Source organism: Aegilops tauschii, chromosome 6 (assembly GCF_002575655.3).
Source record: "Aegilops tauschii subsp. strangulata cultivar AL8/78 chromosome 6, Aet v6.0, whole genome shotgun sequence".
NCBI classification, from domain to species: domain Eukaryota; kingdom Viridiplantae; phylum Streptophyta; class Magnoliopsida; order Poales; family Poaceae; genus Aegilops; species Aegilops tauschii.
Genome location: NC_053040.3, coordinates 238,559,970 through 238,584,682, shown reverse-complemented (window position 1 = coordinate 238,584,682; position 24,713 = coordinate 238,559,970).

Sequence of the window (24,713 nt, the reverse complement as noted above, 5' to 3'; positions counted from 1 at the left end):
ACACTACGGTCACCCTGTCTATCTTAGGGTAACGCGAGTCGAGGCGGACGACGTCGTGGCAGCGACGACGGACGCCGAGACGAGCACGTCACACCACTGCAACCCTGTCTTACCGTAACGCGAGTCGAGGCGGACGTCGCGGTAGCGACGATGGATGCCGAGACGAGCACGTGACACCATTGTCACCCTGTCTATCTCAGGGTAACGCGAGTCGAGGCGGACGACGTCACGGTAGCGACGACGGACGCCGAGACGAGCACGTGACACCACTGCCACCCTGTCTTACCGTAACGCGAGTCGAGGCGGACGTCGTCGCGGTAGCGACGATGGATGCCGAGACAAGCACGTGACACCACTGCCACCCTGTCTATCTTGGGGTAACACGAGTCGAGGCGGACGTCGTCGCGGTAGCGACGACGGACGCCAAGACGAGCACGTGAGATCACTGCCATCCTGTCTTAGCGTAACGCGAGTCGAGGCGGGCGTCGTCGCGGTAGCGATGATGGACGCCGAGATGAGCATGTGACACCACTGTCACCCTGTCTATCTTAGGGTAACGCGAGTCGAGGCGAACGTCGTAGCGGTAGCGACGATGGACGCCGAGACGAGCACGTGACACCACTGCCACCCTGTCTATCTTAGGGTAACACGAGTCGAGGCGGACGTCGTCGCGTTAGCGACGACGGACGGCGAGACGAGCATGCGACACGACTGCCACACGGTCTTTGCGTAATGCGAGTCGAGGCGGACGCCGAGACGAGCACGTGACACTACGGTCACCCTGTCTATCTTAGGGTAACGCGGGTCGAGGTGGACGACGTCGCGGTAGCGACGACGGACGCCGAGACGAGCACGTGACACCACTGCCACCCTGTCTTACCGTAACGCGAGTCGAGGCGGACGTCGTCGCGGTAGCGACGATGGATGCCGAGATGAGCACGTGACACCACTGCCACCCTGTCTATCTTAGGGTAACGCGAGTCGAGGCGGACGTCGTCGTGGTAGCGACGACGGACGCCGAGACGAGCACGTGACACCACTGCGACCCTGTCTTAAAGTAACGCGAGTCGAGGCGGACGTCGTCGCGGTAGCGACGATGGACGCCGAGACGAGCACGTGACACCACTGCCACCCTGTCTTAGCGTAACGCGAGTCGAGGCGAACGTCGTCGCGGTAGCGACGATGGACGCCGAGACGAGCACGTGACACCACTGCCACCATGTCTATCTTAGGGTAACGCGAGTCGAGGCGGACGTCGTCGCGGTAGCGACGACGGACGCCGAGACGAGCACGTGACACCACTGCGACCCTGTCTTTGCATAATGCGAGTCGAGGCGGACGTCATCACGGTAGCGACGATGGACGCCGAGACGAGCACGTGACACTGCGGTCACCCTGTCTATCTTAGGGTAACGCGAGTCGAGGCGGACCACGTCGTGGCAGCGACGACGGACGCCGAGACGAGCACGTCACACCACTGCAACCCTGTCTTACCGTAACGCGAGTCGAGGCGGACGTCGCGGTAGCGACGATGGATGCCGAGACGAGCACGTGACACCACTGCCACCTTGTCTTAGCGTAACGCGAGTCGAGGCGGACGTCGTCGCGGTAGCCACGATGGACGCCGAGACTAGCACGTGACACCATTGTCACCCTGTCTATCTCAGGGTAACGCGAGTCGAGGCGGACGACGTCACGGTAGCGACGACGGACGCCGAGAAGAGCACGTGACATCACTGCCACCCTGTCTTACCGTAACGCGAGTCGAGGCGGACATCGTCGCGGTAGCGACGATGGATGCCGAGACGAGCACGTGACACCACTGCCACCCTGTCTATCTTGGGGTAACACGAGTCGAGGCGGACGTCGTCGCGGTAGCGAGGACGGACGCCAAGACGAGGACGTGAGATCACTGCCATCCTGTCTTAGCGTAACGCGAGTCGAGGCGGGCGTCATCGCGGTAGCGATGATGGACGCCGAGAGGAGCAGGTGACACCACTGTCACCCTGTCTATCTTAGGGTAACGCGAGTCGAGGCGAACGTCGTCGCGGTAGCGACGATGGACGCCGAGACGAGCACGTGACACCACTGCCACCCTGTCTATCTTAGGGTAACGCGAGTCGAGGCGGACGTCGTCGCGTTAGCGACGACGGACGCCGAGACGTGCACGCGACACGACTGCCACACGGTCTTTGCGTAATGCGAGTCGAGGCGGACGTCTTCGCGGTAGCTACGATGGACGCCGAGACGAGCACGTGACACTACGGTCACCCTGTCTATCTTAGGGTAACGCGAGTCGAGGCGGACGACGTCGCGGTAGCGACGACGGACGCCGAGACGAGCACGTGACACCACTGCCACCCTGTCTTACCGTAACGCGAGTCGAGGCGGACGTCGTCGCGGTAGCGACGATGGATGCCGAGATGAGCACGTGACACCACTTCCACCCTGTCTTAGCGTAACGCGAGTCGAGGCGGACGTCGTCGCGGTAGCGACCATGGACGCCGAGACGAGCTCGTGACATCATTGTCACCTTGTCTATCTTAGGGTACCGCGAGTCGAGGTGGACGTCGTCGCGGTAGCGACGACGGGCACCGAGACGAGCACGTGACACCAGTGCCACCCTGTCTTACCGTAACGCGAGTCGAGGCGGACGTCGTCGCGGTAGCGACGATGGACGCCGAGACGAGCAAGTGACACCACTGCCACCCTGTCTTAGCGTAACGCGAGTCGAGGCGGACGTCGTCGCGGTAGTGACGATGGACGCCGAGACGAGCACGTGACACCATTGTCACCCTGTCTATCTTAGGGTAACGCGAGTCGAGGCGGACGACGTCGCGGTAGCGACGACGGACGCCGAGATGAGGACGTGACACCACTGCCACCCTGTCTTACCGTAACGCGAGTCGAGGCGGACGTCGTCGCGGTAGCGACGATGGATGCCGAGAGGAGCACGTGACACCACTGCCACCCTGTCTTAGCGTAACGCGAGTCTAGGCGGACGTCGTCGCGGTAGCGACGATGGATGCCGAGACGAGCAGGTGACACCATTGTCACCCTGTCTATCTTAGGGTAACGCGAGTCGAGGCCGACGTCGTCGCTACGGTCACCGAGATGAGCATGTGACACCACTGTCATCCTGTCTATCTTAGGGTAACGCGTGTCGAGGCGAACGTCATCGCGGTAGCGACGATGGATGCAGAGACGAGCACGTGATACCACTGCCACCCTGTCTATCTTAGGGTAACGCGAGTCGAGGCGGACGTCGTCGCGGTAGCGACGACGGACGCCGAGACGAGCACGTGACACCACTGCCACCCTGTCTTACCGTAACGCGAGTCGAGGCGGACGTCGTCGCGGTAGCGACGATGGATGCCGAGACGAGCACGTGACACCACTGCCACCATGTTTTAGTGTAACGCGAGTCGAGGCGAACGTCGTCGCGGTAGCGACGATGGACGCCGAGACGAGTACGTGACACCACTGCCACCATGTCTATCTTAGGGTAATGTGAGTCGAGGCGGACGTCGTCGCGGTAGCGACGACGGACGCCGAGACGAGCACGTGACACCACTGCGACCCTGTCTTTGCATAATGCGAGTCGAGGCGGACGTCATCACGGTAGCGACGATGGACGCCGAGACGAGCACGTGACACTACGGTCACCCTGTCTAACTTAGGGTAACGCGAGTCGAGGCGGACGACGTCGCGGCAGCGACGACGGACGCCGAGATGAGCACGTCACACCACTGCCACCCTGTCTTACCGTAACGCGAGTCGAGGCGGACGTCGTCGCGGTAGCGACGATGGATGCCGAGACGAGCACGTGACACCACTGCCACCCTGTCTTAGCGTAACGCGAGTCGAGGCGGACGTCGTCGCGGTAGCGACGATGGATGCCGAGACGAGCACGTGACACCACTGCCACCTTGTCTTAGCGTAACGCGAGTCGAGGCGGACGTCGTCGCGGTAGCCACGATGGACGCCGAGACGAGCACGTGACACCATTGTCACCCTGTCTATCTCAGGGTAACGCGAGTCGAGGCGGACGACGTCACGGTAGCGACGACGGACGCCGAGAAGAGCACGTGACACCACTGCCACCCTGTCTTACCGTAACGCGAGTCGAGGCGGACATCGTCGCGGTAGCGACGATGGATGCCGAGACGAGCACGTGACACCACTGCCACCCTGTCTATCTTGGGGTAACACGAGTCGAGGCGGACGTCGTCGCGGTAGCGAGGACGGACGCCAAGACGAGGACGTGAGATCACTGCCATCCTGTCTTAGCGTAACGCGAGTCGAGGCGGGCGTCGTCGCGGTAGCGATGATGGACGCCGAGAGGAGCAGGTGACACCACTGTCACCCTGTCTATCTTAGGGTAACGCGAGTCGAGGCGAACGTCGTCGCGGTAGCGACGATGGACGCCGAGACGAGCACGTGACACCACTGCCACCCTGTCTATCTTAGGGTAACGCGAGTCGAGGCGGACGTCGTCGCGTTAGCGACGACGGACGCCGAGACGAGCACGCGACACGACTGCCACACGGTCTTTGCGTAATGCGAGTCGAGGCGGACGTCTTCGCGGTAGCGACGATGGACGTCGAGACGAGCACGTGACACTACGGTCACCCTGTCTATCTTAGGGTAACGCGAGTCGAGGCGGACGACGTCGCGGTAGCGACGACGGACGCCGAGACGAGCACGTGACACCACTGCCACCCTGTCTTACCGTAACGCGAGTCGAGGCGGACGTCGTCGCGGTAGCGACGATGGATGCCGAGATGAGCACGTGACACCACTGCCACCCTGTCTTAGCGTAATGCGAGTCGAGGCGGACATCGTCGCGGTAGCGACCATGGACGCCGAGACGAGCTCGTGACATCATTGTCACCTTGTCTATCTTAGGGTACCGCGAGTCGAGGTGGACGTCGTCGCGGTAGCGACGACGGGCACCGAGAGGAGCACGTGACACCAGTGCCACCCTGTCTTACCGTAACGCGAGTCGAGGCGGACGTCGTCGCGGTAGCGACGATGGACGCCGAGACGAGCAAGTGACACCACTGCCACCCTGTCTTAGCGTAACGCGAGTCGAGGCGGACGTCGTCGCGGTAGTGACGATGGACGCCGAGACGAGCACGTGACACCATTGTCACCCTGTCTATCTTAGGGTAACGCGAGTCGAGGCGGACGACGTCGCGGTAGCGACGACGGACGCCGAGATGAGCACGTGACACCACTGCCACCCTGTCTTACCGTAACGCGAGTCGAGGCGGACGTCGTCGCGGTAGCGACGATGGATGCCGAGAGGAGCACGTGACACCACTGCCACCTTGTCTTAGCGTAACGCGAGTCTAGGCGGACGTCGTCGCGGTAGCGACGATGGATGCCGAGACGAGCAGGTGACACCATTGTCACCCTGTCTATCTTAGGGTAACGCGAGTCGAGGCCGACGTCGTCGCTACGGTCACCGAGATGAGCATGTGACACCACTGTCATCCTGTCTATCTTAGGGTAACGCGTGTCGAGGCGAACGTCATCGCGGTAGCGACGATGGATGCAGAGACGAGCACGTGATACCACTGCCACCCTGTCTATCTTAGGGTAACGCGAGTCGAGGCGGACGTCGTCGCGGTAGCGACGACGGACGCCGAGACGGGCACGTGACACCACTGCCACCCTGTCTTACCGTAACGCGAGTCGAGGCGGACGTCGTCGCGGTAGCGACGATGGATGCCGAGACGAGCACGTGACACCACTGCCACCCTGTTTTAGTGTAACGCGAGTCGAGGCGAACGTCGTCGCGGTAGCGACGATGGACGCCGAGACGAGCACGTGACACCACTGCCACCATGTCTATCTTAGGGTAATGTGAGTCGAGGCGGACGTCGTCGCGGTAGCGACGACGGACGCCGAGACGAGCACGTGACACCACTGCGACCCTGTCTTTGCATAATGCGAGTCGAGGCGGACGTCATCACGGTAGCGACGATGGACGCCGAGACGAGCAAGTGACACCACTGCCACCCTGTCTTAGCGTAACGCGAGTCGAGGCGGACGTCGTCGCGGTAGTGACGATGGACGCCGAGACGAGCACGTGACACCATTGTCACCCTGTCTATCTTAGGGTAACGCGAGTCGAGGCGGACGATGTCGCGGTAGCGACGACGGACGCCGAGATGAGCACGTGACACCACCGCCACCCTGTCTTACCGTAACGCGAGTCGAGGCGGACGTCGTCGCGGTAGCGACGATGGATGCCGAGAGGAGCACGTGACACCACTGCCACCCTGTCTTAGCGTAACGCGAGTCTAGGCGGACGTCGTCGCGGTAGCGACGATGGATGCCGAGACGAGCAGGTGACACCATTGTCACCCTGTCTATCTTAGGGTAACGCGAGTCGAGGCCGACGTCGTCGCTACGGTCACCGAGATGAGCATGTGACACCACTGTCATCCTGTCTATCTTAGGGTAACGCGTGTCGAGGCGAACGTCATCGCGGTAGCGACGATGGATGCAGAGACGAGCACGTGATACCACTGCCACCCTGTCTATCTTAGGGTAACGCGAGTCGAGGCGGACGTCGTCGCGGTAGCGACGACGGACGCCGAGACGAGCACGTGACACCACTGCCACCCTGTCTTACCGTAACGCGAGTCGAGGCGGACGTCGTCGCGGTAGCGACGATGGATGCCGAGACGAGCACGTGACACCACTGCCACCATGTTTTAGTGTAACGCGAGTCGAGGCGAACGTCGTCGCGGTAGCGACGATGGACGCCGAGACGAGTACGTGACACCACTGCCACCATGTCTATCTTAGGGTAATGTGAGTCGAGGCGGACGTCGTCGCGGTAGCGACGACGGACGCCGAGACGAGCACGTGACACCACTGCGACCCTGTCTTTGCATAATGCGAGTCGAGGCGGACGTCATCACGGTAGCGACGATGGACGCCGAGACGAGCACGTGACACTACGGTCACCCTGTCTAACTTAGGGTAACGCGAGTCGAGGCGGACGACGTCGCGGCAGCGACGACGGACGCCGAGATGAGCACGTCACACCACTGCCACCCTGTCTTACCGTAACGCGAGTCGAGGCGGACGTCGTCGCGGTAGCGACGATGGATGCCGAGACGAGCACGTGACACCACTGCCACCCTGTCTTAGCGTAACGCGAGTCGAGGCGGACGTCGTCGCGGTAGCGACGATGGATGCCGAGACGAGCACGTGACACCACTGCCACCTTGTCTTAGCGTAACGCGAGTCGAGGCGGACGTCGTCGCGGTAGCCACGATGGACGCCGAGACGAGCACGTGACACCATTGTCACCCTGTCTATCTCAGGGTAACGCGAGTCGAGGCGGACGACGTCACGGTAGCGACGACGGACGCCGAGAAGAGCACGTGACACCACTGCCACCCTGTCTTACCGTAACGCGAGTCGAGGCGGACATCGTCGCGGTAGCGACGATGGATGCCGAGACGAGCACGTGACACCACTGCCACCCTGTCTATCTTGGGGTAACACGAGTCGAGGCGGACGTCGTCGCGGTAGCGAGGACGGACGCCAAGACGAGGACGTGAGATCACTGCCATCCTGTCTTAGCGTAACGCGAGTCGAGGCGGGCGTCGTCGCGGTAGCGATGATGGACGCCGAGAGGAGCAGGTGACACCACTGTCACCCTGTCTATCTTAGGGTAACGCGAGTCGAGGCGAACGTCGTCGCGGTAGCGACGATGGACGCCGAGACGAGCACGTGACACCACTGCCACCCTGTCTATCTTAGGGTAACGCGAGTCGAGGCGGACGTCGTCGCGTTAGCGACGACGGACGCCGAGACGAGCACGCGACACGACTGCCACACGGTCTTTGCGTAATGCGAGTCGAGGCGGACGTCTTCGCGGTAGCGACGATGGACGTCGAGACGAGCACGTGACACTACGGTCACCCTGTCTATCTTAGGGTAACGCGAGTCGAGGCGGACGACGTCGCGGTAGCGACGACGGACGCCGAGACGAGCACGTGACACCACTGCCACCCTGTCTTACCGTAACGCGAGTCGAGGCGGACGTCGTCGCGGTAGCGACGATGGATGCCGAGATGAGCACGTGACACCACAGCCACCCTGTCTTAGCGTAATGCGAGTCGAGGCGGACATCGTCGCGGTAGCGACCATGGACGCCGAGACGAGCTCGTGACATCATTGTCACCTTGTCTATCTTAGGGTACCGCGAGTCGAGGTGGACGTCGTCGCGGTAGCGACGACGGGCACCGAGAGGAGCACGTGACACCAGTGCCACCCTGTCTTACCGTAACGCGAGTCGAGGCGGACGTCGTCGCGGTAGCGACGATGGACGCCGAGACGAGCAAGTGACACCACTGCCACCCTGTCTTAGCGTAACGCGAGTCGAGGCGGACGTCGTCGCGGTAGTGACGATGGACGCCGAGACGAGCACGTGACACCATTGTCACCCTGTCTATCTTAGGGTAACGCGAGTCGAGGCGGACGACGTCGCGGTAGCGACGACGGACGCCGAGATGAGCACGTGACACCACTGCCACCCTGTCTTACCGTAACGCGAGTCGAGGCGGACGTCGTCGCGGTAGCGACGATGGATGCCGAGAGGAGCACGTGACACCACTGCCACCTTGTCTTAGCGTAACGCGAGTCTAGGCGGACGTCGTCGCGGTAGCGACGATGGATGCCGAGACGAGCAGGTGACACCATTGTCACCCTGTCTATCTTAGGGTAACGCGAGTCGAGGCCGACGTCGTCGCTACGGTCACCGAGATGAGCATGTGACACCACTGTCATCCTGTCTATCTTAGGGTAACGCGTGTCGAGGCGAACGTCATCGCGGTAGCGACGATGGATGCAGAGACGAGCACGTGATACCACTGCCACCCTGTCTATCTTAGGGTAACGCGAGTCGAGGCGGACGTCGTCGCGGTAGCGACGACGGACGCCGAGACGGGCACGTGACACCACTGCCACCCTGTCTTACCGTAACGCGAGTCGAGGCGGACGTCGTCGCGGTAGCGACGATGGATGCCGAGACGAGCACGTGACACCACTGCCACCCTGTTTTAGTGTAACGCGAGTCGAGGCGAACGTCGTCGCGGTAGCGACGATGGACGCCGAGACGAGCACGTGACACCACTGCCACCATGTCTATCTTAGGGTAATGTGAGTCGAGGCGGACGTCGTCGCGGTAGCGACGACGGACGCCGAGACGAGCACGTGACACCACTGCGACCCTGTCTTTGCATAATGCGAGTCGAGGCGGACGTCATCACGGTAGCGACGATGGACGCCGAGACGAGCAAGTGACACCACTGCCACCCTGTCTTAGCGTAACGCGAGTCGAGGCGGACGTCGTCGCGGTAGTGACGATGGACGCCGAGACGAGCACGTGACACCATTGTCACCCTGTCTATCTTAGGGTAACGCGAGTCGAGGCGGACGATGTCGCGGTAGCGACGACGGACGCCGAGATGAGCACGTGACACCACCGCCACCCTGTCTTACCGTAACGCGAGTCGAGGCGGACGTCGTCGCGGTAGCGACGATGGATGCCGAGAGGAGCACGTGACACCACTGCCACCCTGTCTTAGCGTAACGCGAGTCTAGGCGGACGTCGTCGCGGTAGCGACGATGGATGCCGAGACGAGCAGGTGACACCATTGTCACCCTGTCTATCTTAGGGTAACGCGAGTCGAGGCCGACGTCGTCGCTACGGTCACCGAGATGAGCATGTGACACCACTGTCATCCTGTCTATCTTAGGGTAACGCGTGTCGAGGCGAACGTCATCGCGGTAGCGACGATGGATGCAGAGACGAGCACGTGATACCACTGCCACCCTGTCTATCTTAGGGTAACGCGAGTCGAGGCGGACGTCGTCGCGGTAGCGACGACGGACGCCGAGACGAGCACGTGACACCACTGCCACCCTGTCTTACCGTAACGCGAGTCGAGGCGGACGTCGTCGCGGTAGCGACGATGGATGCCGAGACGAGCACGTGACACCACTGCCACCCTGTTTTAGTGTAACGCGAGTCGAGGCGAACGTCGTCGCGGTAGCGACGATGGACGCCGAGACGAGTACGTGACACCACTGCCACCATGTCTATCTTAGGGTAATGTGAGTCGAGGCGGACGTCGTCGCGGTAGCGACGACGGACGCCGAGACGAGCACGTGATACCACTGCGACCCTGTCTTTGCATAATGCGAGTCGAGGCGGACGTCATCACGGTAGCGACGATGGACGCCGAGACGAGCACGTGACACTACGGTGACCCTGTCTAACTTAGGGTAACGCGAGTCGAGGCGGACGACGTCGCGGCAGCGACGACGGACGCCGAGATGAGCACGTCACACCACTGCCACCCTGTCTTACCGTAACGCGAGTCGAGGCGGACGTCGTCGCTAGGATGCCGAGACGAGCACGTGACACCACTGCCACCCTGTCTTAGCGTAACGCGAGTCGAGGCGGACGTCGTCGCGGTAGCGACGATGGATGCCGAGACGAGCACGTGACACCACTGCCACCTTGTCTTAGCGTAACGCGAGTCGAGGCGGACGTCGTCGCGGTAGCCACGATGGACGCCGAGACGAGCACGTGACACCATTGTCACCCTGTCTATCTCAGGGTAACGCGAGTCGAGGCGGACGACGTCACGGTAGCGACGACGGACGCCGAGAAGAGCACGTGACACCACTGCCACCCTGTCTTACCGTAACGCGAGTCGAGGCGGACATCGTCGCGGTAGCGACGATGGATGCCGAGACGAGCACGTGACACCACTGCCACCCTGTCTATCTTGGGGTAACACGAGTCGAGGCGGACGTCGTCGCGGTAGCGAGGACGGACGCCAAGACGAGGACGTGAGATCACTGCCATCCTGTCTTAGCGTAACGCGAGTCGAGGCGGGCGTCGTCGCGGTAGCGATGATGGACGCCGAGAGGAGCAGGTGACACCACTGTCACCCTGTCTATCTTAGGGTAACGCGAGTCGAGGCGAACGTCGTCGCGGTAGCGACGATGGACGCCGAGACGAGCACGTGACACCACTGCCACCCTGTCTATCTTAGGGTAACGCGAGTCGAGGCGGACGTCGTCGCGTTAGTGACGACGGACGCCGAGACGAGCACGCGACACGACTGCCACACGGTCTTTGCGTAATGCGAGTCGAGGCGGACGTCTTCGCGGTAGCGACGATGGACGCCGAGACGAGCACGTGACACTACGGTCACCCTGTCTATCTTAGGGTAACGCGAGTCGAGGCGGACGACGTCGCGGTAGCGACGACGGACGCCGAGACGAGCACGTGACACCACTGCCACCCTGTCTTACCGTAACGCGAGTCGAGGCGGACGTCGTCGCGGTAGCGACGATGGATGCCGAGATGAGCACGTGACACCACTGCCACCCTGTCTTAGCGTAACGCGAGTCGAGGCGGACGTCGTCGCGGTAGCGACCATGGACGCCGAGACGAGCTCGTGACATCATTGTCACCTTGTCTATCCTAGGGTACCGCGAGTCGAGGTGGACGTCGTCGCGGTAGCGACGACGGGCACCGAGAGGAGCACGTGACACCAGTGCCACCCTGTCTTACCGTAACGCGAGTCGAGGCGGACGTCGTCGCGGTAGCGACGATGGACGCCGAGACGAGCAAGTGACACCACTGCCACCCTGTCTTAGCGTAACGCGAGTCGAGGCGGACGTCGTCGCGGTAGTGACAATGGACGCCGAGACGAGCACGTGACACCATTGTCACCCTGTCTATCTTAGGGTAACGCGAGTCGAGGCGGACGACGTCGCGGTAGCGACGACGGACGCCGAGATGAGCACGTGACACCACTGCCACCCTGTCTTACCGTAACGCGAGTCGAGGCGGACGTCGTCGCGGTAGCGACGATGGATGCCGAGAGGAGCACGTGACACCACTGCCACCTTGTCTTAGCGTAACGCGAGTCTAGGCGGACGTCGTCGCGGTAGCGACGATGGATGCCGAGACGAGCAGGTGACACCATTGTCACCCTGTCTATCTTAGGGTAACGCGAGTCGAGGCCGACGTCGTCGCTACGGTCACCGAGATGAGCATGTGACACCACTGTCATCCTGTCTATCTTAGGGTAACGCGTGTCGAGGCGAACGTCATCGCGGTAGCGACGATGGATGCAGAGACGAGCACGTGATACCACTGCCACCCTGTCTATCTTAGGGTAACGCGAGTCGAGGCGGACGTCGTCGCGGTAGCGACGATGGATGCCGAGACGAGCACGTGACACCACTGCCACCCTGTCTTACCGTAACGCGAGTCGAGGCGGACGTCGTCGCGGTAGCGACGATGGATGCCGAGACGAGCACGTGACACCACTGCCACCCTGTTTTAGTGTAACGCGAGTCGAGGCGAACGTCGTCGCGGTAGCGACGATGGACGCCGAGACGAGCACGTGACACCACTGCCACCATGTCTATCTTAGGGTAATGTGAGTCGAGGCGGACGTCGTCGCGGTAGCGACGACGGACGCCGAGACGAGCACGTGACACCACTGCGACCCTGTCTTTGCATAATGCGAGTCGAGGCGGACGTCATCACGGTAGCGACGATGGACGCCGAGACGAGCACGTGACACTACTGTCACCCTGTCTAACTTAGGGTAACGCGAGTCGAGGCGGACGACGTCGCGGCAACGACGACGGACGCCGAGATGAGCACGTCACACCACTGCCACCCTGTCTTACCGTAACGCGAGTCGAGGCGGACGTCGTCGCGGTAGCGACGATGGATGCCGAGACGAGCACGTGACACCACTGCCACCCTGTCTTAGCGTAACGCGAGTTTAGGCGGACGTCGTCGCGGTAGCGACGATGGACGCCGAGACGAGCACGTGACACCATTGTCACCCTGTCTATCTCAGGGTAACGCGAGTCGAGGCGGACGACGTCACGGTAGCGACGACGGACGCCGAGACGAGCACGTGACACCACTGCCACCCTGTCTTACCGTAACGCGAGTCGAGGCGGACGTCGTCGCGGTAGCGACGATGGATGCTGAGACGAGCACGTGACACCACTGCCACCCTGTCTTAGCGTAACGCGAGTCGAGGCGGACGTCGTCGCGGTAGCGACGATGGACGCCGAGACGAGCACGTGACACCACTGCCACCCTGTCTATCTTGGGGTAACACGAGTCGAGGCGGACGTCGTCGCGGTAGCGAGGACGGACGCCAAGACGAGGACGTGAGATCACTGCCATCCTGTCTTAGCGTAACGCGAGTCGAGGCGGGCGTCATCGCGGTAGTGATGATGGACGCCGAGAGGAGCAGGTGACACCACTGTCACCCTGTCTATCTTAGGGTAACGCGAGTCGAGGCGAACGTCGTCGCGGTAGCGACGATGGACGCCGAGACGAGCACGTGACACCACTGCCACCCTGTCTATCTTAGGGTAACGCGAGTCGAGGCGGACGTCGTCGCGTTAGCGACGACGGACGCCGAGACGAGCACGCGACACGACTGCCACACGGTCTTTGCGTAATGCGAGTCGAGGCGGACGTCTTCGCGGTAGCGACGATGGACGCCGAGACGAGCACGTGACACTACGGTCACCCTGTCTATCTTAGGGTAACGCGAGTCGAGGCGGACGACGTCGCGGTAGCGACGACGGACGCCGAGACGAGCACGTGACACCACTGCCACCCTGTCTTACCGTAACGCGAGTCGAGGCGGACGTCGTCGCGGTAGCGACGATGGATGCCGAGATGAGCACGTGACACCACTGCCACCCTGTCTTAGCGTAACGCGAGTCGAGGCGGACGTAGTCGCGGTAGCGACCATGGACGCCGAGACGAGCTCGTGACATCATTGTCACCTTGTCTATCTTAGGGTACCGCGAGTCGAGGGGGACGTCGTCGCGGTAGCGACGACGGGCACCGAGAGGAGCACGTGACACCAGTGCCACCCTGTCTTACCGTAACGCGAGTCGAGGCGGACGTCGTCGCGGTAGCGACGATGGACGCCGAGACGAGCAAGTGACACCACTGCCACCCTGTCTTAGCGTAACGCGAGTCGTGGCGGACGTCGTCGCGGTAGGGACGATGGACGCCGAGACGAGCACGAGACACCATTGTCACCCTGTCTATCTTAGGGTAACGCGAGTCGAGGCGGACGACGTCGCGGTAGCGACGACGGACGCCGAGATGAGCACGTGACATCACTGCCACCCTGTCTTACCGTAACGCGAGTCGAGGCGGACGTCGTCGCGGTAGCGACGATGGATGCCGAGAGGAGCACGTGACACCACTGCCACCCTGTCTTAGCGTAACGCGAGTCTAGGCGGACGTCGTCGCGGTAGCGACGATGGATGCCGAGACGAGCACGTGACACCATTGTCACCCTGTCTATCTTAGGGTAACGCGAGTCGAGGCGGACGTCGTCGCTACGGTCACCGAGATGAGCATGTGACACCACTGTCATCCTGTCTATCTTAGGGTAACGCGTGTCGAGGCGAACGTCATCGCGGTAGCGACGATGGATGCAGAGACGAGCACGTGATACCACTGCCACCCTGTCTATCTTAGGGTAACGCGAGTCGAGGCGAACGTCGTCGCGGTAGCGACGATGGACGCCGAGACGAGCACGTGACACCACTGCCACCATGTCTATCTTAGGGTAATGTGAGTCGAGGCGGACGTCGTCGCGGTAGCGACGACGGACGCCGAGACGAGCACGTGACACCACTACGACCCTGTCTTTGCATAATGCGAGTCGAGGCGGACGTCATCACGGTAGCGACGATGGACGCCGAGACGAGCACGTTACACTACGGTCACCCTGTCTAACTTAGGGTAACGCGAGTCGAGGCGGACGACGTCGCGGCAGCGACGACGGACGCCGAGATGAGCACGTCACACCACTGCCACCCTGTCTTACCGTAACGCGAGTCGAGGCGGACGTCGTCGCGGTAGCGACGATGGATGCCGAGACGAGCACGTGACACCACTGCCACCCTGTCTTAGCGTAACGCGAGTCGAGGCGGACGTCGTCGCGGTAGCGACGATGGACGCCGAGACGAGCACGTGACACCATTGTCACCCTGTCTATCTCAGGGTAACGCGAGTCGAGGCGGACGACGTCACGGTAGCGGCGACGGACGCCGAGACGAGCACGTGACACCACTGCCACCCTGTCTTAGCGTAACGCGAGTCGAGGCGGACGTCGTCGCGGTAGCGACGATGGATGCCGAGACGAGCACGTGACACCACTGCCACCCTGTCTATCTTGGGGTAACACGAGTCGAGGCGGACGTCGTCGCGGTAGCGACGACGGACGCCAAGACGAGCACGTGAGATCACTGCCATCCTGTGTTAGCGTAACGCGAGTCGAGGCGGGCGTCGTCGCGGTAGCGATGATGGACGCCGAGATGAGCATGTGACACCACTGTCACCCTGTCTATCTTAGGGTAACGTGAGTCGAGGCGAACGTCGTCGCGGTAGCGACGATGGACGCCGAGACGAGCACGTGACACCACTGCCACCCTGTCTATCTTAGGGTAACGCGAGTCGAGGCGGACGTCGTCGCGTTAGCGACGACGGACGCCGAGACGAGCACGCGACACGACTACCACACGGTCTTTGCGTAATGCGAGTCGAGGCGGACGTCATCGCGGTAGCGACGATGGACGCCGAGACGAGCACGTGACACTACGGTCACCCTGTCTATCTTAGGGTAACGCGAGTCGAGGCGGACGACGTCGCGGTAGCGACGACGGACGGCGAGACGAGCACGTGACACCACTGCCACCCTGTCTTACCGTAACGCGAGTCGAGGCGGACGTCGTCGCGATAGCGACGATGGATGCCGAGACGAGCACGTGACACCACTGCCACCCTGTCTTAGCGTAACGCGAGTTGAGGCGGACGTCGTCGCGGTAGCGACGATGGACGCCGAGACGAGTACGTGACACCATTGTCACCCTGTCTATCTCAGGGTAACGCGAGTCGAGGCGGACGACGTCACGGTAGCGACGACGGACGCCGAGACGAGCACGTGACACCACTGCCACCCTGTCTTACCGTAACGCGAGTCGAGGCGGACGTCGTCGCGGTAGCGACGATGGAAGCTGAGACGAGCACGTGACACCACTGCCACCCTGTCTTAGCGTAACGCGAGTCGAGGCGGACGTCGTCGCGGTAGCGACGATGGACGCCGAGACGAGCAAGTGACACCACTGCCACCCTGTCTTAGCGTAACGCGAGTCGTGGCGGACGTCGTCGCGGTAGGGACGATGGACGCCGAGACGAGCACGAGACACCATTGTCACCCTGTCTATCTTAGGGTAACGCGAGTCGAGGCGGACGACGTCGCGGTAGCGACGACGGACGCCGAGTTGAGCACGTGACATCACTGCCACCCTGTCTTACCGTAACGCGAGTCGAGGCGGACGTCGTCGCGGTAGCGACGATGGATGCCGAGAGGAGCACGTGACACCACTGCCACCCTGTCTTAGCGTAACGCGAGTCTAGGCGGACGTCGTCGCGGTAGCGACGATGGATGCCGAGACGAGCACGTGACACCATTGTCACCCTGTCTATCTTAGGGTAACGCGAGTCGAGGCGGACGTCGTCGCTACGGTCACCGAGATGAGCATGTGACACCACTGTCATCCTGTCTATCTTAGGGTAACGCGTGTCGAGGCGAACGTCATCGCGGTAGCGACGATGGATGCAGAGACGAGCACGTGATACCACTGCCACCCTGTCTATCTTAGGGTAACGCGAGTCGAGGCGGACGTCGTCGCGGTAGCGACGACGGACGCCGAGACGAGCACGTGACACCACTGCCACCCTGTCTTACCGTAACGCGAGTCGAGGCGGACGTCGTCGCGGTAGCGACGATGGATGCCGATGCGAGCACGTGAAACCACTGCCACCCTGTCTTAGTGTAACGCGAGTCGAGGCGAACGTCGTCGCGGTAGCGACGATGGACGCCGAGACGAGCACGTGACACCACTGCCACCATGTCTATCTTAGGGTAATGTGAGTCGAGGCGGACGTCGTCGCGGTAGCGACGACGGACGCCGAGACGAGCACGTGACACCACTGCGACCCTGTCTTTGCATAATGCGAGTCGAGGCGGACGTCATCACGGTAGCGACGATGGACGCCGAGACGAGCACGTTACACTACGGTCACCCTGTCTAACTTAGGGTAACGCGAGTCGAGGCGGACGACGTCGCGGCAGCGACGACGGACGCCGAGATGAGCACGTCACACCACTGCCACCCTGTCTTACCGTAACGCGAGTCGAGGCGGACGTCGTCGCGGTAGCGACGATGGATGCCGAGACGAGCACGTGACACCACTGCCACCCTGTCTTAGCGTAACGCGAGTCGAGGCGGACGTCGTCGCGGTAGCGACGATGGACGCCGAGACGAGCACGTGACACCATTGTCACCCTGTCTATCTCAGGGTAACGCGAGTCGAGGCGGACGACGTCACGGTAGCGGCGACGGACGCCGAGACGTGCACGTGACACCACTGCCACCCTGTCTTACCGTAACGCGAGTCGAGGCGGACGTCGTCGCGGTAGCGACGATGGATGCCGAGACGAGCACGTGACACCACTGCCACCCTGTCTATCTTGGGGTAACACGAGTCGAGGCGGACGTCGTCGCGGTAGCGACGACGGACGCCAAGACGAGCACGTGAGATCACTGCCATCCTGTGTTAGCGTAACGCGAGTCGAGGCGGGCGTCGTCGCGGTAGCGACGATGGGCGCCGAGATGAGCATTTGACACCACTGTCACCCTGTCTATCTTAGGGTAACGTGAGTCGAGGCGAACGTCGTCGCGGTAGCGACGATGGACGCCGAGACGAGCACGTGACACCACTGCCACCCTGTCTATCTTAGGGTAACGCGAGTCGAGGCGGACGTCGTCGCGTTAGCGACGACGGACGCCGAGACGAGCACGCGACACGACTACCACACGGTCTTTGCGTAACGCGAGTCGAGGCGGACGTCGTCGCGGTAGTGACGATGGACGCCGAGACGAGCACGAGACACCATTGTCACCCTGTCTATCTTAGGGTAACGCGAGTCGAGGCGGACGACGTCGCGGTAGCGACGACGGACGCCGGGATGAGGACGTGACATCACTGCCACCCTGTCTTACCGTAACGCGAGTCGAGGCGGACGTCGTCGCGGTAACGACGATGGATGCCGAGAGGAGCACGTGACACCACTGCCACCCTGTCTTAGCGTAACGCGAGTCTAGGCGGACGTCGTCGCGGTAGCGACGATGGATGTCGAGACGAGCACGTGACACCATTGTCACCCTGTCTATCTTAGGGTAACGCGAGTCGAGGCGGACGTCGTCGCTACGGTCACCGAGATGAGCATGTGACACCACTGTCATCCTGTCTATCTGAGGGTAACGCGTGTCGAGGCGAACGTCATCGCGGTAGCGACGATGGATGCAGAGACGAGCACGTGATACCACTTCCACCCTGTCTATCTTAGGGTAACGCGAGTCGAGGCGGACGTCGTCGCGGTAGCGACGACGGACGCCGAGACGAGTACGTGACACCACTGCCACCCTGTCTTACCGTAACGCGAGTCGAGGCGGACGTCGTCGCGGTAGCGACGATGGATGCCGAGACGAGCACGTGACACCACTGCCACCCTGTCTTAGTGTAACGCGAGTCGAGGCGAACGTCGTCGCGGTAGCGACGATGGACGCCGAGACGAGCACGTGACACCACTGCCACCATGTCTATCTTAGGGTAATGTGAGTCGAGGCGGACGTCGTCGCGGTAGCGACGACGGACGCCGAGACGAGCACGTGACACCACTGCGACCCTGTCTTTGCATAATGCGAGTCGAGGCGGACGTCATCACGGTAGCGACGATGGACGCCGAGACGAGCACATGACACTACGGTCACCCTGTCTAACTTAGGGTAACGCGAATCGAGGCGGACGACGTCGCGGCAGCGACGACGGACGCCGAGATGAGCACGTCACACCACTGCCACCCTGTCTTACCGTAACGCGAGTCGAGGCGGACGTCGTCGCGGTAGCGACGATGGATGCCGAGACGAGCACGTGACACCACTGCCACCCTGTCTTAGCGTAACGCGAGTCGAGGCGGACGTCGTCGCGGTAGCGACGATGGACGCCGAGACGAGCACGTGACACCATTGTCACCCTGTCTATCTCAGGGTAACGCGAGTCGAGGCGGACGACGTCACGGTAGCGACGACGGACGCCGAGACGAGCACGTGACACCACTGCCACCCTGTCTTACCGTAACGCGAGTCGAGGCGGACGTCGTCGCGGTAGCGACGATGGATGCCGAGACGAGCACGTGACACCACTGCCACCCAGTCTTAGCGTAACGCGAGTCTAGGCGGACGTCGTCGCGGTAGCGACGATGGATGTCGAGACGAGCACGTGACACCATTGTCACCCTGTCTATCTTAGGGTAACGCGAGTCGAGGCGGACGTCGTCGCTACGGTCACCGAGATGAGCATGTGACACCACTGTCATCCTGTCTATCTGAGGGTAACGCGTGTCGAGGCGAACGTCATCGCGGTAGCGACGATGGATGCAGAGACGAGCACGTGATACCACTGCCACCCTGTCTATCTTAGGGTAACGCGAGTCGAGGCGGACGTCGTCGCGGTAGCGACGACGGACGCCGAGACGAGTACGTGACACCACTGCCACCCTGTCTTACCGTAACGCGAGTCGAGGCGGACGTCGTCGCGGTAGCGACGATGGATGCCGAGACGAGCACGTGACACCACTGCCACCCTGTCTTAGTGTAACGCGAGTCGAGGCGAACGTCGTCGCGGTAGCGACGATGGACGCCGAGACGAGCACGTGACACCACTGCCACCATGTCTATCTTAGGGTAATGTGAGTCGAGGCGGACGTCGTCGCGGTAGCGACGACGGACGCCGAGACGAGCACGTGACACCACTGCGACCCTGTCTTTGCATAATGCGAGTCGAGGCGGACGTCATCACGTTAGCGACGATGGACGCCGAGACGAGCACATGACACTACGGTCACCCTGTCTAACTTAGGGTAACGCGAGTCGAGGCGGACGACGTCGCGGCAGCGACGACGGACGCCGAGATGAGCACGTCACACCACTGCCACCCTGTCTTACCGTAACGCGAGTCGAGGCGGACGTCGTCGCGGTAGCGACGATGGATGCCGAGACGAGCACGTGACACCACTGCCACCCTGTCTTAGCGTAACGCGAGTCGAGGCGGACGTCGTCGCGGTAGCGACGATGGACGCCGAGACGAGCACGTGACACCATTGTCACCCTGTCTATCTCAGGGTAACGCGAGTCGAGGCGGACGACGTCACGGTAGCGACGACGGACGCCGAGACGAGCACGTGACACCACTGCCACCCTGTCTTACCGTAACGCGAGTCGAGGCGGACGTCGTCGCGGTAGCGACGATGGATGCCGAGACGAGCACGTGACACCACTGCCACCCAGTCTATCTTGGGGTAACACGAGTCGAGGCGGACGTCGTCGCGGTAGCGACGACGGACGCCAAGACGAGCACGTGAGATCACTGCCATCCTGTCCTAGCGTAACGCGAGTCGAGGCGGACGTCGTCGCGTTAGCGACGACGGACGCCGAGACGAGCACGCGACACGACTACCACACGGTCTTTGCGTAATGCGAGTCGAGGCGGACGTCATCGCGGTAGCGACGATGGACGCCGAGACGAGCACGTGACACTACGGTCACCCTGTCTATCTTAGGGTAACGCGAGTCGAGGCGGACGACGTCGCGGTAGCGACGACGGACGCCGAGACGAGCACGTGACACCACTGCCACCCTGTCTTACCGTAACGCGAGTCGAGGCGGACGTCGTCGCGGTAGCGACGATGGATGCCAAGATGAGCACGTGACACCACTGCCACCCTGTCTTAGCGTAACGCGAGTCGAGGCGGACGTCGTCGCGGTAGCGACGATGGACGCCGAGACGAGCTCGTGACATCATTGTCACCTTGTCTATCTTAGGGTAACGCGAATCGAGGCGGACGACGTCGCGGCAGCGACGACGGACGCCGAGATGAGCACGTCACACCACTGCCACCCTGTCTTACCGTAACGCGAGTCGAGGCGGACGTCGTCGCGGTAGCGACGATGGATGCCGAGACGAGCACGTGACACCACTGCCACCCTGTCTTAGCGTAACGCGAGTCGAGGCGGACGTCGTCGCGGTAGCGACGATGGACGCCGAGACGAGCACGTGACACCATTGTCACCCTGTCTATCTCAGGGTAACGCGAGTCGAGGCGGACGACGTCACGGTAGCGACGACGGACGCCGAGACGAGCACGTGACACCACTGCCACCCTGTCTTACCGTAACGCGAGTCGAGGCGGACGTCGTCGCGGTAGCGACGATGGATGCCGAGACGAGCACGTGACACCACTGCCACCCAGTCTTAGCGTAACGCGAGTCTAGGCGGACGTCGTCGCGGTAGCGACGATGGATGTCGAGACGAGCACGTGACACCATTGTCACCCTGTCTATCTTAGGGTAACGCGAGTCGAGGCGGACGTCGTCGCTACGGTCACCGAGATGAGCATGTGACACCACTGTCATCCTGTCTATCTGAGGGTAACGCGTGTCGAGGCGAACGTCATCGCGGTAGCGACGATGGATGCAGAGACGAGCACGTGATACCACTGCCACCCTGTCTATCTTAGGGTAACGCGAGTCGAGGCGGACGTCGTCGCGGTAGCGACGACGGACGCCGAGACGAGTACGTGACACCACTGCCACCCTGTCTTACCGTAACGCGAGTCGAGGCGGACGTCGTCGCGGTAGCGACGATGGATGCCGAGACGAGCACGTGACACCACTGCCACCCTGTCTTAGTGTAACGCGAGTCGAGGCGAACGTCGTCGCGGTAGCGACGATGGACGCCGAGACGAGCACGTGACACCACTGCCACCATGTCTATCTTAGGGTAATGTGAGTCGAGGCGGACGTCGTCGCGGTAGCGACGACGGACGCCGAGACGAGCACGTGACACCACTGCGACCCTGTCTTTGCATAATGCGAGTCGAGGCGGACGTCATCACGTTAGCGACGATGGACGCCGAGACGAGCACATGACACTACGGTCACCCTGTCTAACTTAGGGTAACGCGAGTCGAGGCGGACGACGTCGCGGCAGCGACGACGGACGCCGAGATGAGCACGTCACACCACTGCCACCCTGTCTTACCGTAACGCGAGTCGAGGCGGACGTCGTCGCGGTAGCGACGATGGATGCCGAGACGAGCACGTGACACCACTGCCACCCTGTCTTAGCGTAACGCGAGTCGAGGCGGACGTCGTCGCGGTAGCGACGATGGACGCCGAGACGAGCACGTGACACCATTGTCACCCTGTCTATCTCAGGGTAACGCGAGTCGAGGCGGACGACGTCACGGTAGCGACGACGGACGCCGAGACGAGCACGTGACACCACTGCCACCCTGTCTTACCGTAACGCGAGTCGAGGCGGACGTCGTCGCGGTAGCGACGATGGATGCCGAGACGAGCACGTGACACCACTGCCACCCAGTCTATCTTGGGGTAACACGAGTCGAGGCGGACGTCGTCGCGGTAGCGACGACGGACGCCAAGACGAGCACGTGAGATCACTGCCATCCTGTCCTAGCGTAACGCGAGTCGAGGCGGACGTCGTCGCGTTAGCGACGACGGACGCCGAGACGAGCACGCGACACGACTACCACACGGTCTTTGCGTAATGCGAGTCGAGGCGGACGTCATCGCGGTAGCGACGATGGACGCCGAGACGAGCACGTGACACTACGGTCACCCTGTCTATCTTAGGGTAACGCGAGTCGAGGCGGACGACGTCGCGGTAGCGACGACGGACGCCGAGACGAGCACGTGACACCACTGCCACCCTGTCTTACCGTAACGCGAGTCGAGGCGGACGTCGTCGCGGTAGCGACGATGGATGCCAAGATGAGCACGTGACACCACTGCCACCCTGTCTTAGCGTAACGCGAGTCGAGGCGGACGTCGTCGCGGTAGCGACGATGGACGCCGAGACGAGCTCGTGACATCATTGTCACCTTGTCTATCTTAGGGTAACGCGAGTCGAGGTGGACGTCGTCGCGGTAGCGACGACGGACACCGAGACGAGCACGTGACACCAGTGCCACCCTGTCTTACCGTAACGCGAGTCGAGGCGGACGTCGTCGCGGTAGCGACGATGGACGCCGAGACGAGCAAGTGACACCACTGCCACCCTGTCTTAGCGTAGCGCGAGTCGAGGCGGACGTCGTCGCGGTAGTGACGATGGACGCCGAGACGAGCACGTGACACCATTGTCACCCTGTCTATCGTAGGGTAACGCGAGTCGAGGCGGACGACGTCGCGGTGGCGACGACGGACGCCGAGATGAGCACGTGACACCACTGCCACCCGGTCTTACCGTAACGCCAGTCGAGGCGGACGTCGTCGCGGTAGCGACGATGGATGCCGAGAGGAGCACGTGACATCACTGCCACCCTGTCTTAGCGTAACGCCAGTCTAGGCGGACGTCGTCGCGGTAGCGACGATGGATGCCGAGACGAGCACGTGACACCATTGTCACCCTCTCTATCTTATGGTAACGCGAGTCGAGGCGGACGTCGTCGCTACGGTCACCGAGATGAGCATGTGACACCACTGTCATCCTGTCTATCTTAGGGTAACGCGTATCGAGGCGAACGTCGTCGCGGTAGCGACGATGGACGCAGAGACGAGCACGTGATTCCACTGCCACCCTGTCTATCTTAGGGTAACGCGAGTCGAGGCGGACGTCTTCGCGGTAGCGACGATGGACGCCGAGACGAGCACGTGACACCACTGCCACCCTGTCTTACCGTAACGCGAGTCGAGGCGGACGTCGTCGCGGTAGCGACGATGGACGCCGAGACGAGCACGTGACCATTGTCACCCTGTCTATCTCAGGGTAACGCGAGTCGAGGCGGACGACGTCACGGTAGCGACGACGGACGCCGAGACGAGCACGTGACACCACTGCCACCATGTCTATCTTAGGGTAACGCGAGTCGAGGCGGACGTCGTCGCGGTAGCGACGACGGATGCCGAGACGAGCACGTGACACCACTGCGACCCTGTCTTTGCATAATGCGAGTCGAGGCGGACGTCATCACGGTAGCGACGATGGACGCCTAGACGAGCACGTGACACTACGGTCACCCTGTCTATCTTAGGGTAACGCGAGTCGAGGCGGACGACGTCGCGGCAGCGACGACGGACGCCGAGATGAGCACGTCACACCACTGCCACCCTGTCTTACCGTAACGCGAGTCGAGGCGGACGTCGTCGTGGTAGCGACGATGGATGCCGAGACGAGCACGTGACACCACTGCCACCCTGTCTTAGCGTAACGCGAGTCGAGGCGGACGTCGTCGCGGTAGCGCCGATGGACGCCGAGACGAGCACGTGACCATTGTCACCCTGTCTATCTCAGGGTAACGCGAGTCGAGGCGGACGACGTCACGGTAGCGACGACGGACGCCGAGACGAGCACGTGACACCACTGCCACCCTGTCTATCTTAGGGTAACGCGAGTCGAGGCGGACGTCGTCGCGGTAGCGACGACGGACGCCGAGACGAGCACGTGACACCAC